This window comes from Pararge aegeria, chromosome 1 (assembly GCF_905163445.1).
Source record: "Pararge aegeria chromosome 1, ilParAegt1.1, whole genome shotgun sequence".
NCBI lineage: Eukaryota > Metazoa > Arthropoda > Insecta > Lepidoptera > Nymphalidae > Pararge > Pararge aegeria.
This window is the reverse complement of record NC_053180.1, coordinates 3,947,426-3,966,379: the sequence shown is the minus strand read 5'-3', so window position 1 is coordinate 3,966,379 and position 18,954 is coordinate 3,947,426. Positions and strand designations below refer to the sequence as shown.

General features: G+C 36.4%; 1 protein-coding gene across 2 annotated transcripts in view; it reads right to left on the bottom strand.

Annotated features, from left to right (window-relative positions):
* Positions 1 to 18,954, bottom strand: part of LOC120637328 (NACHT and WD repeat domain-containing protein 2) — a 73,252-nt gene that overhangs the window by 41,944 nt on the left and 12,354 nt on the right. The window lies entirely within an intron of this gene.

Below are 18,954 nucleotides of genomic sequence, written 5' to 3'. Positions count from 1 at the left end.
GATTTTAATAACTCTTATTTTATTTGAAAAGTGTATACTATCAAGCATGTATTGTGAAATTTTAATGAAGATCTGGTAAATATTATCGGAGATAAAGGACATAATTCATCATAGATAACAGCGAGTAGCAAGGCATCTGGGACAACGATCGAATTATGGATGAGTATGGATGTATGAGTGGATGGGTGTATGTATGGATGGATGGACATGGATAAAGTAATCATTATTACCTACAAAAAAGTCCGGGAGGCTAAATGTCTAGCTGTTAAGACACAATATCCGCTTTTTGTTATAATTTTTCAATCAAAACACGGGTACAATCTTAAGATGGTGACGTTCCTATCAGATCCTTATCCAAATAAATAGTTTTATAGTAAGAATTGATTATGTACCTGCAATTTCCTCTTTAAATTATTCAAATTGGACCTATCGTTTAGACGTTACGACGGGTATAGAAATGCTATTAATGAAGATATTAAATCCGATAATAACCGGTTTGATGCAAACGAAGTTGCGCGGGTCAGCTAGTAGATATATAAATGACAAATAAACAGTATCACCAAATATAATATATCTGGCCCCCGGGTTACGCAGACAGGTGTGTAAGAAAATACAAGTTTACAAAAACTTTAATGCACCTAACCAACCCAATTTAAATTGTTGATGTAGAAATCTTATGATTGTTATAAAGTATTTTGCATACAGTCAATAAAACTTGAAACATTAAATTAAGCTTTAAAAAAAATGCAATTAAAATATATAATTTAGAAATCAATTTACCTTATGCGGTAGTTACATTTAAATGAAGTATAGGTAGGTATTTAGTATTTACACTTGGTATTGTTTTGAAAGTGCGTTGCTAAATTATCGGACGGGCCATATTTAGCTCGTAGTGGTGGACAACGGTTAGCCTTGTGTCGCGGCTGCCAGCGCAATTAGCCACAGTGTCTTAGCGATTGTTTACGCCATCTCGTTTCATTCAGTCAGTTTAGGCCACACTTATCCGGAACAAGTAATTTGTGGTGATTACATAACAAGATAATCCTTGAGATGTGTCCAACTTCACCTCATGTCAACATCTGCTCTCCTGGTACCACAGGCTTAAGATAATTTATGCTTTAATAAAAGACCGATTTCTTTATTCCAGAAAATTTTAGAAGATACGATAAGATAAGATACTTTTTAGTTTTTCTTAAATGTTAGAAAATAACTAAAATGACGTAATATATCTCTTTTTTTTTCTGTCTCATATTTTCATTTTTCTGTTTTACCGTGTAGTTAGCGTTTTTCCAGATTTAGCTTATCCAGATGTACAACTCCGTGCCAAATTTCTTCAAGACCATGTATGAAAGATGCACTACTAGACAGTCAGACACAACGTTTGCATTAATATTAATAAGTAAAGTCTAGACCAGATCCCAACTGAAATGAACTGCGTCTTAGTACGATTCAGTATGTAAATTAACGGGTCACGTTGATGAATAAATCTATCTCTTCGTTCAAATTCTGACTGAAGACCTCAGCTTTCAAACAGTGCATGTTGCCATAAGATATATGGCTCTAACCATAGGAATAACAAGGCAAGTAAGAGTAATTTTTAACGGGCAACTTAAACTTCCATTTCTAATTTAATAACATTCTTAATTAACTTAGAACTGGGAAGAGGAAGATCTGCAGAAATAACCAGAATTAACGGCGTTTCTCAACGAATTAAGTTAGTAATACAGACTGGCTTGGAATAGAATGTAAGGTCTGTGAAGAAGCCCTCAAAAATAATATGAAGGAAGTTTTTGGACTTTTTAATTCATTTTCCAATATCACCGTTTTCCTTGGTTTTTTTTAAAGTGCTAATTTGATTGGCTTTTCTAGTTTTGAAGATATATTAAAAACTAGCTTCTGCTCACGACTTCGTCTGCGTGGACTTCAGAATAGGGTCTAAAGATTCACCCTTTAAAAAAAAAAACTTACCACAGGAACTATTTGAGAGATCGATCGGATGGTCCTTTTCCTTAGCATAGGTGACATGCATACCAAATTTCAATGGCGCGGTTTAGTTTGCAAACAATTTTCAATTTTCCCTCGAAAACTACTTAAGGAATAGGGATAAAAAGTAGCCTATGTTCTTTTCCATGTCAAAGGCGTTTCACATTATTATAATATTAATGTGATATATATATATATATATATATATATATATATATATATATATATAAGTAGGATAGTAGGATTAATTTTATTTGTGTATCAATTAACAATTAATTTAGAAAGTTGCAAACCTCAGGTGCTAAATCAGTTTGGAGGACCGATGGATATTAAGGTCTTAAGGAGTCAGTATTGCAATCCACACCAGAAACCATAGCGTTGATAGTACCTAACTAGGTGGATAGTGGACATAAAGAAAATCGCAGGATGCCGCTAGCAATAAACGTTGTTTATGAAAATCCCTACTAGTGACGTAGGTATATAAACTCTTGTCAAACTTACTCAAATATGATTACAGACCTTTTTAAAAGACACTATATATTATCACATAGGTATATTTATTTCAACTGATGTGTATCCACTATTGGTCTTCGGTCTAGTTTGGTCTTTAGCGTTGTGACGATTGTACGAACTCCCTGCGACTCGTTTGAAGTCAACTATCCGAAAAGTTGGATTGGGGGCTCTAACGACACTGTATTTTTGGTGGGGGGTACGATCACGATCTTTTTATGTACAGCTGTCTTGAATCTCTTCCGTGGCATTGGTCCTAGCAGTCTTTACCTCTGTAATAAATTGCGACATACAGCTAACGTCGGGTGTGTTGACGGCCGCGACGGATCACTGCGATCCGCGTGCAATCGATCTTCGCGACGGATTGGCTGTGAATTGGGCCTTAAGAGCTTTGTTCACGCCCCGCCAAAGCAACTATGTACGTTTACACTGCAGCAGTGCTGGCACAGCTTCAAAGTGACCAGTGATCCAATCAGGTGCGAATCAACGCGCCAACTTATGATTAGTTATAATAAATATCGCATCGTTAATATCTGATATGACAAGTTGACCAGGGTTGCCAGGGTTGGTAAGTAGTGGAACTTTATGAGTTTGTTAGCGTATTAAGTGTATTCAATACGTTATTTCTTGTTCATATGTTAGGATAGGACACAAATAGAATAATTAAAACTAAAAAAAAAAAAAAAACTTACATTAAATATTAATATGCAATATAAAAAAAAGTTACAAATTAAAATTTCTGCGTCCAGGCAGCCCTACGTGGAGTTTAATATACAACTTGTAATGCATGCTCCAAAACTTAGCAAGACTTTTCCATGCAATAGCGCGAATGTTTTTATTTTCATCACTAGCTTCACTGCTTTTCGTTTTCCTCCCGCAGATAACAGCCAAATGCGTGAAGAAAGTTTGTTATGAAAAACAAATCTGTAATTTGAATACTATTAATTTACTTAAATAAAAAAAAAAAAACTATAAGCTAAAGCTAACTAAGTTACTAGTTAGGAGTAGTTGCATATTTTTACCCGACCGGAATCTAGTCGTTAGATACAAACATTATTTACTATTTAGTTGCTATAAAACTACAAGCAGCAAGCCTGCTTTGTTAAAAAAATCTATCTTGTTAAATATTGTTATCAGCGATAGGATATTATGTTAGCAACTTATAAAAGTCTCGTAGTATTGCACTCGCATCACAGTGTTCGTTTGTATGTGCGCGTAGCAAGGGTCGTGACGTCACGCGTGCGTCATCGGGTAAGTAGGTCGCGGCAGCCGCCCTAGGAATGTGCTCGTATGACGCTTCAGTAATTACCCACCGGCGAGGAAGCGTGCCGAAGCGTTGTAAAAATAGTTCTTGATCGCTTCGGTAAGAGCACTTAGATCATGGTGGTTTTATTCTTGTACGGTAGGGAAATGGTGTAATTAGCTTTTTTTTTGAAGTTAATAAATAAATAAATACTAAATAAATAAATATACTACGACAATACACACATCGCCATCTAACCCTAAGTAAGCGTAGCTTGCGTTAAAAATATTCATCAGTCATCTTAGTACCCATACTAAGATGACTGATGAATATTTTTATGAATAACCACCCGCTTCGCCGGGCTAGATTTTGCTTTATTTTATTTAAACAATAAACTTACATCATTAAATTTATAATTTAAGTCTCATAATATATTAAATCATTTATTTCTCTCCGTACTCATTCTCTTCTATTCTCTTCTCGAGCGGGTGAAGATCATTATCTACATCCATGTACACCCAACAATAGAATTTCATCATAGTAAATAAAAGCTGTATTTGACAGTTTCACAGTTCAAAAATAGGAGTGCTCCGATCGTCACCAAACTTTACAGGATTACTCGCCAGGTCAATCCAGAGATTCCCTGAAAGTTTCATTGAATTCGGTCCAGCCGTTTCGGAGCCTGTACGGAACATACACACACACTTTCTCTTTTATAAATATATAATAATAATATACATAAATACTTGTAATATACAAATTAATACCCAGACACTGAAAAACATTCAAGTTCATCACACAAATATTTTCAAGTTGTGGGAATCGAACCCTCAGCCTTGACTCAGAAAGCAGGGTCGCTGCCTACTGCGCCAATCGGCCGACAAAATGTCAAAATTAGTTTTATATGAGACTTTATTAAAACGCTCTAAGAAAACGTTTAACAAAGTCTAACTAAACGATTCCGTCTCGGCCGCTCGCAGAGGCCGCGTTGTATGACGTCACTCGAGTCATTGGGTGAGTAGGTCACGCAGCCTTTGAATATAACATACAAAGAAGACCTCTACGCACGTCCCATACTAAAGCCGGAGTTTCACATTGGGTCTTTAGAAATAAAACAACTGCGTCTCAACTGCATACAAAATGGACATCGACATTAAATACCCGGATAACTGAGCTTTGCATAGTAAGAAAAAGGGATAATGAATCATCTGTACTCGAACCGAGGTGTTCTAGTTTTGGGACTGCCTGATTTTCCACCTGAGCTTAATAACTTCGAAGATGGTGGCGAAATTTAATATTGCCTGAAAACACGGATAAAACGACGTTTTCTAGCTAGATCGATTTATCGCCCCCGAAACCCGAGATCACATAGTATTATAAAGATACATATATACAATCTGATACTGATATACGAGCGGTGATAGCCCATTTGGTAGAACTTCGACTTCACTTTCGGAAAGGCGAGTTCGAATCCCACATAGTATGAATATCCAGATATTCATAAGTATTAATGTATAATATTATTCAAGAATAATCATCAATTATCTTAGTACCCATAACACTAGCTACGTTTACTTGAGAGCTAGATGGCGATAATTTATTATTACCTATTATTAATATAGAAAAAAAAACACTTATGTAAAGGGCGCCGGAACCTACCTAACCTAATAACGATTTTTTTGTTATTGTCACCATGCTTAATGTAAAATACTAGTAATAACTAATAACACTGTGATTCCACTGTCTTGCTAGCTATGCCCCATAATCACACACCGCACGCTTCGTTCCAAAACCTTAGACCCTCAGTTGACAGTTGACAGCTGGCATTTGCCTCTCCTCTACAGCACACACACAGCCCCCGTCTACTATCTATACACTACACCTATTATCAATGAATAAAAATCCATTGACATCACAGTGCAATCCATTCAATACCAATTACAACATGAGTAATACACCACGTCACATTATATCACATTATTATGATAAGGCAAGACATTGCCAAGTCTAGTTAAATATTAGTTGTAATCAAATTATAGTTGTGACCTCATAAATGCTGAATATTGGCTGCAACTCCGTTTTAGTAATTTGTAATTCAAATGTTGCCAAGAGAAATTAATTTTGATACGGTAAAATACTGTTTGGTATTTTTAAATGGGCTTGAACTTTTTAGCAAAAAAATTCAAAATTCATTTATTACAAGTAGGCCCAGTTTATAAGCACTTTTGAAAAGTGAAGTCAGTGACTCTACTACCAATTCGGAAGGCAGATTCCACCGAGAAGACTGCTAGAAACTCAGTAGATTGCATCAACATCACTTTACAGTTTACAATCTTTTAAATTCACCATCTTGTGAGAGATGAGAGCTGAGCCTGCTTCCAAGCAGCCTTGTCTGAATGCATCGACGATCTGCATAACCTCTATGTACTGACTACTGCTGAAACCCATCGGGAAGTGACGATGGTCCTATAGAGGACCGGTGATGGATTGTTAGTGATGTTTAGTGATAATTAGTTATTATGTATATTATACAAGCGTACCCCAGCGCCATCTGTCGGGCTGATTTGTGAATCTAAACTATCCAGAGTGCCACCCCAACGCATACCAAAAAAGTCATTCAAATCGGTCCAGCCGTTTAGGAGGAGTTCAGTGACTTACACACGCACACAAGAAATATACTCGTATATATAACGAACCTTGTTACCTTGCCATGTTTCGCTGTAGCACATTGTGATTATTGAGAAAAATAGATAAAAACAATCCTTGATGCGTATTATATATCATGCTAGAATTTCAGCTGGATTTTTGAGTTTTTGAAGCGTACACAAACCAACATAACATTTTTATTTAAATTATAGCACCATTGTCAATTAACTTCAGCGAAGATTTCACTACAAGTGAGCCATTGAGGGTATGGCAGTTAACACATAATTAAGAATATACAGAATTCTTATTTAGCCATTAACGCATGCAGTGCATTGTCCAGAAACAGAGGAGACGCCCCGAGCGCGTGTCACTTCACATCCGCGGAATGTTGTTGGCACACAAACTTTTCCCATTTTCCTCATTTTCTGAATGAATGAATAAACTTTTACTGTATACCACAGAAACATATAGAAAAATTGTAAATAAAATATTAACGAAAAATATACAATATGGCGGCCTTATCGCTACATAGCGATCTCTTCCAGGCAACCGAAGGCGTAAAACACAGCTCAAGAAGAGAGGTATGTGGTGAATATACATATATATATTTGCATATATACCTTTATATACATAAATACTATATATATTTTATGTAAAACGTAAAGAACAGAAGAGGTGAAATAAATACTGTCAAGTTCTAAATGAATGTAGTGACTAATCGTTCGTTGCAGTAATACTACTAAAGTGGATTGGTTGTTTCAATATTAGTCGTGTACACGGATTCTGTATGTTCTTAATTCTGGTAGTTACGTTATTATACCACTAATCGATTTCTACAAGACATCGTCTCAGAACGCTAAATCGCTTAGCCGCACTTCTTTATCGGTAGGGTGAACTAGCCACGACTGAAGCCACCAGACCAAAGAAAATTCAGAAATTATAAATTCTCAAAATTCTCCAGCAGGGAATCGAATCCGGGACCGTAAGTGAAGTCGAAGTCTTAACCACTGTCTATCCCTACTTTATAGGTAACATTTATTTATTTTTATTTTTACATCTTGTTAGTACGGTAGGACCACTTACACTAACTAGATGGTACTACAAAATTTATAGATAACTATAACACAAATGGATGAAAGGTGACATTTAAACATTATAAAAGACATTATATTAACATAGTGTGTGTGCTATTCCCCTGAAAATATTGAAAAGGTCATTCAATATTCACAGAGTACCTAAACAATTCACGAAACAAAGCTCTCCAGGTCATGGAATACATCCCATTGCGAGAGAATGACGATAATGAACTCGGTATAGGTGCCATGCTTCGTGCACCAGTGTTACAAGAAGGGACCACGAACAATCAGGTTTTTCGTGGACGAATGTTATTAATATTTTGGGGCACGTTTTCAACGCAGTTGGTTATGAAGATCTGGAGCATCGACGTCTCCTCGTAAGATGTGGCACATTAATTTTAGCTGGTCGCAAGTCCATCTGACCTCACGCTAGTTGATTCTTAAGCAACCTAAAAGAAATTTAATTGGGTACATGATGGGGTGTCCATAGCTGATAGCAGCGCTTGAACAAGTACCATGTCTTATATAAAGAATTTCGTCCACACGCGGCGACCCAGTTCAGCAATGACGCACTCGGCACGCTTTGTTTTAGTGTAGCTACGTGTTGACATTGCTCACGGCGCGGCCACTGGACACCGTGCTGTAAAAACAGCACTACCTCCAGTGTTGTTTTAGCACATCGATTGCGGACCACCCTTTACGTGTACAGACAGCAATATATTCGTTTGCTGGGTACACTATAAAGTACCGTACAACACGCGGTTTCTTTATTTAGGTATCAGACAACATAAATCTATTTCTAGGACACACAATCCAGTTGGGTAGGTCCAATTTCGAGATAGAGGTACAATGCCGAATGCAACTCGGATGTGCAGGGTTCGAGAAACTTCGTGACATCTCGTCGTCCAAAATACTTTCAGTGCCTGAAGACCAGTCTTCGAACATTGCATGTTGCAGTGATGATCTATGGCTTTGAAACATGGTCACTAATTATAGGTCTCATAAGAAAGCTCAAGGTAACTTAGCGGGCGATAGAGAGAACTATGCTTGAAGTAGGAGAAGGGAAGCAGGATATCTGTAGAAGAACCAGAGTTACAGGGGTAGCTCAAAGAGTCGCGAAGCTAAAGTGGCAGTGTGCGAGGCACATATCTCGGAAAACCGATGGATGATGGGGTCCAATAAATAAAATAATAATTAAATTAAAATGTATTAAATAAAAAAAAAATCAGAAATAGGTAATAATTTAATTTTTAATTAATCAGGCAGATAACACAATTAAAAATGTTGTTATACCTAAAAAAGTTGACTTATGTAACTGTAATTAGGGTATTCTTTTACATTGGACGGCCGATTGTCGGCCGGAAGTCAAACTGAAACAGCAATTTTGACGTGACAACGTCTTATAATTCGATAAAGCCGGCTGCACGCACGAAAAAACATGACGCATGCGGCGTTACCTCGCTCTGAGGCGTTCTATTCAAGGCAAGGCAGTGCAAGCGAGAGCGCGGAACGAGCGACAAAGAGGCACAGTCGGCTTCCGCGTTCGACATATGTCTCTCTCCTACTTGAGTGAGCGATACGTCCGCGTGGACAGCTTCTATACAATAATACATTCACATGTTTTCGGCAAGGATCAAGTGCAGTGAAAAGTGAATGTGGTGTCAATTGTTTAAAGCAACGATAATATCTATCAAACAAATAAAATTAAAATTTTCTTTTGAAAAATGCAACCATTCCATCAGTATTTTCTTACGACGTCGTCACGTTCAACTATCGTCAGTAAGCCGAATTTATAGACAACCAATTTTTTTTTAAATTTATTAATTCGTAAAATACAAAAAGGTTTTACATGTTCAATTAAAAAGGTGAGTTAAGGTAAAGCATAAACTCTTACGAGTTTTAATTCAGCTCGGCAACAGAAATTAGCATAGAGAAGAAGAAGAAGAAACACTTTATTGCACGTATACAGTACACAATGTAGACATGCAAAGGCGGCCTTATTGCTGCAAGCAATCTCTTACATTCAACCTTTGTAGATAGGACTTACAGCAAGAGAACGGGATAGTGCCAAGAGTGTTGATAGATATACATAAATACCAAAATGTAAAGATACAAATACATATATAATTTAAATAATTGTCGTAGTATATTTATTTATTTATTTATTTACATTCTCCCGCAGGGTGATTACGTATCTCGCGACAGTTTGCGACAAGCGCAAATCTTGCAATCACCGCTGTTAAACGTCACCTTTGTTTATTTATTGTATGGTAAAGTGACGTTTGACAGCAGTGATTATACATAGATAGATACGTAATCACCCTGCCCGACGAGCTCGATCACTAAAAAGCTCTATTTATACATAAGGCGCTGCATGTAGTACTTCGACAAACTATTTCACATTCCTCCTTAGTCGTTCACTCTTGACAGAGTGGTCGTGGTTGACGATGATACATTTTCTTTGGCTACAGCATGCGATGCGCCTCCACTTGTTACGGTCCTCAGCGTTTTGGGAACATTGGACTACGGAGTTTTATGTTGCCGCTTTTATGTCTGTCCAACGCGTGGGTGATCGACCGCGTGACCGTTTGCCTTCCACTTTCCCCGCGTCAACGTAGTCGTATTAACATTGGTAATTGGGAAATTAGCATATAGGTAGTCCTTATACTACATATCGCTCTGCTACTACATATAGCAGTGCATAGCAGTACTTCGACCAACTATTTTAAATTTCGAGCAGATACTTTGGCTACGTCAGTATACTAAGAGCCGGGTTGAAGGTCTCGTGGTCAGAACACAAAAGGCTGTTGTGACGTCACACGCACCGCACTCGTACGTGAGAAGCGTGCGGCACTTACATAATCGTCATTACTCATTTAATGCTGTTGCCATCTATTTGTTCCAGAGGCTGTTAAATCTATGCTTCTATAACGATAAAAAAAAATTGTTTGTTCTTCCAATAATTAAGTTTTTTTGTTCAATGAGAAGGGGTTAAAGCCCTAGTCCACCACGCTGGCCCAGTGCGGATTGGTGGACTCCGCACATCTTTTCACATAACATAGAAAAGTTAGAGGTGCGTGCTGGGATTCGAACACGCCTACCCGAAAGTGAAGTCGAGCTCCTACCAACTGCGCTATCATAGCTTCACTTTGTTTTGTTTGCTTTTTTTGTTCGTTTGAACCGAATATGATCTAAAATTACTAGACCGATTGTAACAATCTCTTCCAACACCACAAACCGATTAAGCAACCTAGCTGGTAAAAGATCCGTAAGAACAATCCACTAGCCGTCTTCAAGATGCAACTATTCCCCGTAAAATTCAGAGCGGACCGGATTTTAAATATGTTTTTTTTAGATTAGTTAGCCTGAACGACAGAGAATATTAATTTACGTTAGCAACAAGAACTCTTTATATCTGTTGTTTAACATTTGTTACATTTTATTGATAAAATAAATAAATTTTCAAATCAAATCAAATCAACAATTTATTTACCAATCGCAAATTAAATAACATAGACTATATAAGTTTATTATTTATTTAACTTTTCTTTGATTTGTGTAATTGTTGTTTATGTAATCGTATGTAGTTATGTGTATGTAGGTTTGTATAAATTTTACACAACGTATTTTATCCCGCTCTCGTTGTTCTAATCCTAAGGTTGCCTGGCAGAGATCGCTCCTAAGCGATAAGGCCGCCTCTTGTATTCTACTCTAGTCTGTGTTTCTCTCTATTCGTCTTTATTTTCCTAACTGTGTAGTGGTTTACAAATAAAGAGTTTAAATAAATAAAAACAAATCTTAATATATATAAATCTCCTGTCACGATGTTTGTCCGCGATGGACTCCTAAACAACTTAACCGATTTTAAATTAAATTGACACACCGTGAGCAGTCTGGTCCAACTTAAGAGATAGGATAGCTTAGATCTTTAATTATAGTCGCAATTTTATTTTATTGCAAATTATTTGTCTATAATTAATTGACAGTCACATGTTATATATATATACTACTATACTCATTTAAGGCTTAGCGATACTGAATACTTTAAAAACAATATCAAACGCAGACGAAGTCGCGGGCAACAGCTAGTAAATATATATAAATTTAAAACACCTAATGTAAAAAAACCTACATTCCTGAGAGTTCCGCATAATGTTCTCGAAGGTGGTGGTGTGGACACCTTTGAGAACATTATGTGGAACTCTCCACCAATCCGCCCTGGGCCAGCGTGGTGGACTACGGACTTACCCCCTCTCATTGTGGAAGGAGACCCGTGCTCTGTGCTGGGCCGGTAATGGGTTGGTGTGATGATGATGATGATTATTATATATATTTTTTTTTTATTAGAGAGTCTTAAGAAAATTGCAATAATGCAACCCAATGGCAGAATTTTGCGTATTAAATTCATTAGTTATTTTGGCGTGCGCTGAGAAAACTATTGATGATACATAAAAAACTAAGTGCATAAAATTCGCATTAACAAATATTAAACATGTACAAACCTCTATACAACTTAATAATGAGGAATTTAATCCTGTGGATACAAAAGTTATTGTAGTTTATGTAATGTGTAGTTAATTGTAATTTATTATTTTATTAATTGTATTGTAATTACCAATATCTTAATTGTAAACATTTTGTATATAATCAACGCATCAAAAGTGCCATCTTTGTGCCTATTTGAATAAATAAATATTTGACTTTGACTAAAAATCATATACTAGATGATTAGAGTATTCATTATTACCTACGAAAAAGCCTCGAGGAAATATATCCAACTGTCATAGCTAAGCAACAATGGCAACTTTAGGAACCAGCTTTAGGAAAAAACTTCAAGTGGCCAATATAACATTACAACCCGACCTTATTATTATTAGTTCACGTGTGTAAAACCGAGGGAAACAGCTAGTTGAATATGCCGCTCAATGGCAGGCGTTTTTTTATGACGTAACGCCCAGTATGGAAAGTACGCTTATGACCTAAGTATCAGCTATGTCTACGCTTATTTTAATACATGTAAAGGTTTTTCACCGTGTCATTGTAAGTTAATACACACAACTAGTTTTGTTTGAAAATCCTTACCAATATGTTGGGAATATTTATAAATTGAAGAAGAAGAAACACTTTATTGCACGTATAACATACAGGAAAAGAAACAGTAAGGAGTATACAGTACACAATGTAGACATGCAAAGGCGGCCTTATTGTTGCAAGCAATCTCTTACAGGCAACCTTTGTAGATAGGACTTACAGCAAGTGAACGGGATAGTGCCAAGAGTGTTGATAGATATACATAAATACCAAAATGTAAAGATACAAGTACATATATAATTTAAATAAATATACGTAATATATAAAATATACATGATAAATAAATAGAAAATATACATAATATATATAAGTAGATTTTAACACACAGTTAAAAAAAAAAAAGAATATAAAGAATCTACTTCAAATTGCCTGAGATTACTCCGTAATGTTCTCTCAAGGGCGTCTGAAGTCTATCAATACGCACTATACTAGGCTAGCGTGATGGATGCCTAAACCCTTCTGAGCTTTCAGATGAGACCCGTGCCCTGTAGAGGGCCGGTATTGGGTGGATATGACGATGATGAAGATGAATACGATACATAAATACTTATAATAAACAGATAAACTATTGAATTGTGGAATGCTCTCCCACTAAATATACGTCAGGCAAAATCGCTTGTTACATTTAAAAACGCGCTAAAAGGATAGTCTTGCTCATTAATGACGACTTTTAGTACCTAGTTTATTTTTATTATCTATATGTTCTTAAGTATTTATGTATGATTGAGTATATATTACTTTATTATATTAAATTTATTTATTATATTTTTATTATTTGTGCAATTTTGTTTATGGTTATGCATATTATGTAGGTATTGTAAGGTTAATAATAATTTTGCACCACTTGTCCGCTCTCGCTCATGTTATCCTAATCCTAAGGTTGCCTTTTTTATTCTACTTCCGTCTTTGTATTTCTATTATTCTTTTATTTTCCTAACTTCATAATGGCCTTCAAATAAAGAGTTATAACCAGACACTGAAATGCATTCATGTTCAAACTCAAACATTTCGTAAATCAGTTCGTTGTGTGTCATTGAGTAGGTTGATAGCTGCTTAGCTCGGTTTTGTGTGAGTTTAGTCCCCAACGTCCGGGCTCCCAAGGTGCTGGAATGGCAGCCCCGCAATGGTAAACGCAGCGTTGGTCGACCCCCGACTAGGTGGACGGACGACATTAGACGCGTCGCAGGTAGCCGCTGGATTAAAAGGCACAAAACCGTGGAATTTGGAACTCCGTACAAAAGACGTCGTCCAGCGGTGGAGTCTATAGGTTGATATGATGATAAGTTCCTAATAGAATGAAGTCCGATTTGTCCGGAAAGTTTCGCTTACAGATTAATCGCAGATCACAAATGCCACATCAATAAATTAAGAAATAAACATTAAAGTGGTATTGGATGGCGATACAAACAAATAATTTAATTGAATCACCGCGCCCGGCCGCAGAGCTGGCATGTCGCCAATATGGCGGAATAGTTTGTTTTTTTTTGGGATTTTAAAATGTTTACTAAGTTCGAATGACCTCCACAAGGCAGCTCTCGGATTTGATATGTAGGTCACTGTTTTGGGGAGAGATGGAAGGAATAAACGGTGTGGCCCAGTTGACTTGACAGATAGCGCAAATCTATCATCTGCGCTTGACAAAACATTTATATAAGTAAATGCATTGGATAACATTATCATCATCATCGAGTATATATAGTCAAAGTCAAAGTCAATTATTTCTTTATTCAAATAGGCACATAGATGGCATTTTTGATGCGTACATTACATGTAAAATATGACATATATTATATATATGACATATTTTTTTTGTTATCACCATCTCACATTGTCATTTTAAAAGTATAAAAAATATGTGCGTTTGCTAGTGTACACACGTAAGAAAAGAAACTTCTTTATGACATTATTTTTCGTGAATTAATTTACAATAAGGGTGCAATAGAAAAACGGTCAGTTCTAGTGGTGGGAGAAAGTACTCTTCGAATCAACCGTGGTAGGGACAAAAAAAAATGGCACGTAACGGATTTTTTTTTATTTATTTATTTATACTCTTTATTTGCACACAAAAAAAAATACAGAAGAAGAATTTAAAAAAAACACAGACAGTAGCAGCATACATAAGACTGCCTTATTGCTAAAATCGTTAAAAATTTGACGCGTAACCGAAAAATGTGACGGTAATTTTTTTTCAACGCCGATAAAGAAGTTTCTCTTCATAAATCTTAATATATATAAATCTCCTGTCACGATATTTGTCCGCGATGGACTCCTAAACTACTAAACCGATTTTAAATTAAATTGGCACACCGTGAGCAGTCTGGTACAACTTAAGAGATAGGATAGCTTAGATCTTTAATTATAGTTGAAATTTTATTTTATTGCAAATTATTTGTCTATAATTAATTGACAGTCACATGTTACATATTTATATATGTAACATGTACACATCCACGACACGTGTGGCATATGGGCAGTGAACCTGCTTTCGGAGTTAAAGTTTTGGGTTCGTTTCCCACAATTGGAATGTTTGTGTGATGAACATGAATGTTTTTCAGTGTCTGAGTGTTTATGTGTGTATTATAAGTATGCATGTATATTATTCATTAAATATTTAGGGCTAGATGGCTCTATGTGTGTACAATCGTAGCATATTTATTAATTACTAATTCCGGTGGGCTTTCGTGGTCTTCAAGCTCCCTTCTTGGTGCCCTACCATATGGTGCTTTCAAAAAAAAATGTACATTTAAAAAAAAAAAAAAACTTAAATAGCTGTAACTGTGTAGCCTATAATTTTTGAAGAGTTGCCTCGATTTCTTCAGGATGCCTTTAATGAATCTACAATAAATTAAAATAGGAACACCTCTGAACGTCAATCGGTTTATTTCTGGTGCGAGGCTTCGGCCGTGGCTAGCTACTACCCTACCGACAAAGACATGTCGCTAAGCGATTTAGCGTTCCGGTACGATGTCGCGTAGATACCGATTAGGGGTATGGGTTCAATGTAACGCCATACATAACAGGTTAGCCCGCTACCATCTTAGACTGCATCATCACTTACCACCAGGTGAGATTGCAGTAAAGGGCTAACTTTTAGTGCATTCAAAAAAAAGGAGTAATTGAGTAACATATATTCAAAAAAGAAAAATATATACAGTCGAATTGCAAACCTCCTTTTTTATTAGTCGTAAAACCGAATGATTTATTCAACGAGTGTTACAACGCGGAGGCGAGGCTAGTATTATCTACATAGTTTCTAACTGAATGGCATATCCACCGAGTTAAATAATAGGCCGGCCGGTCTTCGCTTTGTCATCTAAGAGTGTATCGTTACTGACCATCAGGTAAAAACGCGGTCAAGAGAATGCTGACGTTGTTAAAAGATAACTAATTAGTAGATATTCGAGAGTTTTATCTCTATGAGCCACGTGTCAACCAAAGCCTTTCACAGATTTTTAATCAAATTCGAAAAAGAGGAAGTTTTCAGTTCGCCTACGAAGTTATGTAATTTTTCAAGTTTATTTTGGCGGACCGCTCACAGATTTTTCCATAGGGAGTAAGCTAGGCTGAACCGTCACGCTCTGAGGTGAAAGGGTCGATCGGGTGAACTCGGGATCGCCGAGTGTACCCGAGTGAGAAAGATACAGTCAGCTGCTCTTCGCTTTTGTGTCACTGTGTTTAGTATATTAAATTCATACCTAATAATTATTGTACTTTTTAATTCATTATTGGTACTTAATTTAACCATTATTTGGTTTACATTGTGAGTTTAGTGTGTGTAGATAGGCTTATTGTCCTAGTACTATACAACCAGTAGCGTGCATAGAGGGTATGCACAGGGTATACAGATGATACAAAATTAAGAAAATCTTCAGTATGAGTTATAAATATTTTAGAGTAGGCTTTTTATAATTCTTACAAAGCCTATCCTTAAGTTTTAACTCGTACTGGAGATTTCCTACATATTATATCGTCTGCATACCCTGTTCATACCCTCTATGCACGCCACTGTATACAACGTGTAAATAAAAAACGGAATAATACTTCACAGGCTTCAGAGTACATTATGTACTGTCTCTGAGACTTAGATGTGAAACCGAAAACCTCATAGTTTTGAGTATCACTGCCATAATATTTTTCTGAAAGAAATCAGATATCACATGCAAAATGCGAATTGCAGCTCCTGACTTTATTAGCTAGCGAAGGTACTCTGCGCGTGTCGGTCTTTTATTTTCAATAGGGTTGTCATAAAGTGAATACTTAAAATGTTTTAAATTTGAATTTTTTTGTATCGAAAAATAAACATGCTACTTTTGATACAGTGTGATTACAGGGTGATTTCTTTTGAAATATGCATTCTTCATTTTTATTACGTAATTCTGTCACACGTAGTGTATTAAAAAAATATATATAAAGATTAAATATTATAAAAAATTATTGTTATCACTTCTGCTGTGAGGTGTTAAGCACATTTTTTTTATTATTTTAAGTTTAAAAAAAAGTTTTAGAACCGTAGCTTAGCTTCTTAAAAGCGTGATTCGACCGGATTCCATTTAATTATACGTACGTTACGAACACTACAAGTTAGCCCTCGACTGCAATCTCTGCCGGGAAGGATGAAACAGTCTGAAATGGTAACGGACGGACCTGTTTGGAGTTTAGCAGTTATATTAAACCCATACCAACCTAATAATTCTACGCGACATCATGCCGGAACGCGAAATAGCGTTACGTTTCAATTTTGTCCGTAGGGTGTTAACTAGCTACGGCCGAAGCCTACTACTAAACCAGATCAGAGAAAATTTAGAAATTATATATTTGCCAAAATTGCGTCTCTCGGGAATCGAACCCGAGACCTGGAATTAAACCACAACGCTCACCGCCAGGGAGGTCGTCAAATATAGTAATTGGAAACCGGAAGAGTTTATTTTTTGTTTGTTGATACTTTAATTACTTAAAACGCACATCTTAATATATATAAATCTCCTGTCACGATGTTTGTCCGCGATGGACTCCTAAACTACTTAACCGATTTTGAATTCAATGGGCACACCGTGAGCAGTCTGGTCCAACTTAAGAGATAGGATAGCTTAGATCTTTAATTATAGTCACAATTTTATTTTATTGCAAATTATTTGTCTATAATTAATTGACAGTCACATACTACTATAATCATTTAAGGCTTAGCGATACTGAATACTTTAAAAACAAAATCAAACGCAGACGAAGTCGCGGGCAACAGCTAGTAACTTATAAAAGTTAAAGGTGCGTGCTGGGATTTGAACTCGGCCCCCCGAAAGTGAAGTCGAGCTTCCACCCAGTGGGCTATCACCGCAAAACACTCATCCAAGGATTAATAGAAAATACCTTCCAATGGGTTAATTGATTAAGGGATGAAAGTTTATCTGTGAAAACGCGCTTCGATCCTCATTAAGATAGTTTGTATGGGAAACTTATCGTTAAGCTAAGTCGCGGGGAATCGCTAGTATACAGCAGGACTCGAATTACTGCATCGGTTACCGAATTATATAAGAACTTTTTCCCTAGACAGATATCTACTCGCTACGCGTACTACGCGCTCTCGTGGAATTTATAAAACAGCCTTGTTAGTAATTAATAATTAAACGTAACAGGAAAAACTAATAAACATTATTAAATTATAATAAAAACGTCATCTCTTGTTTCAAAAGTGTGTCATTCTAATAAGGACCATTGAAACGTAGGTCGAAACTACAATGTTTCCTACTAGATGGCGCTATAAAAAAGCATATATATACATACTAATCGGCATTGGCGGAAGAAGTGCCGTAGTTTAGTGGTCAAAGTGCTCGTAGAGTCGCAGGTTCAAATCCTCTCGGTTCCCTTACTTTTATATGCACTTTAAAATTTAAAAAACGAACGTGGAAAGTCTTACACTTTGCATGTAATCGATTGCCGCGAGAGATTGCCTTTGAATGTGGACCTTGAGTGCTGGTTTAAGATCAAATATTATTACCTATGCCTGTATCTGTTTTGAGTTCAAAGGAATTTATTTTGGCGCCAAAATCTCTTGTCAACGACGTCGTTGGCACGCTCGAGTGTAGTTTTCTCAAAATATAGCGACGATAGTTTATATTATTATACCCATTGGTTTTCTCTATGATATATTATGGAAAATAAGCTTAATTTGCTATGCTCCGCGAAAAGCAGGAGGATATGTGTGGTGTCATTTATATTCTTTTCAATCCTTATACTCCACATCAAACAGATCTTCGGCAATGTACCCTCTACGCACGTTTCGCTCCGAAATCGGATCATCTTCATTCTTGTTAAGTGAATTTTTTTTTAACGTTTTTAAGTAACGCCTGCTTCTATCCAATTTTTTCTCTGAACAGATCGGTAAAAAACTCAAAGCTTATATAAAAACAC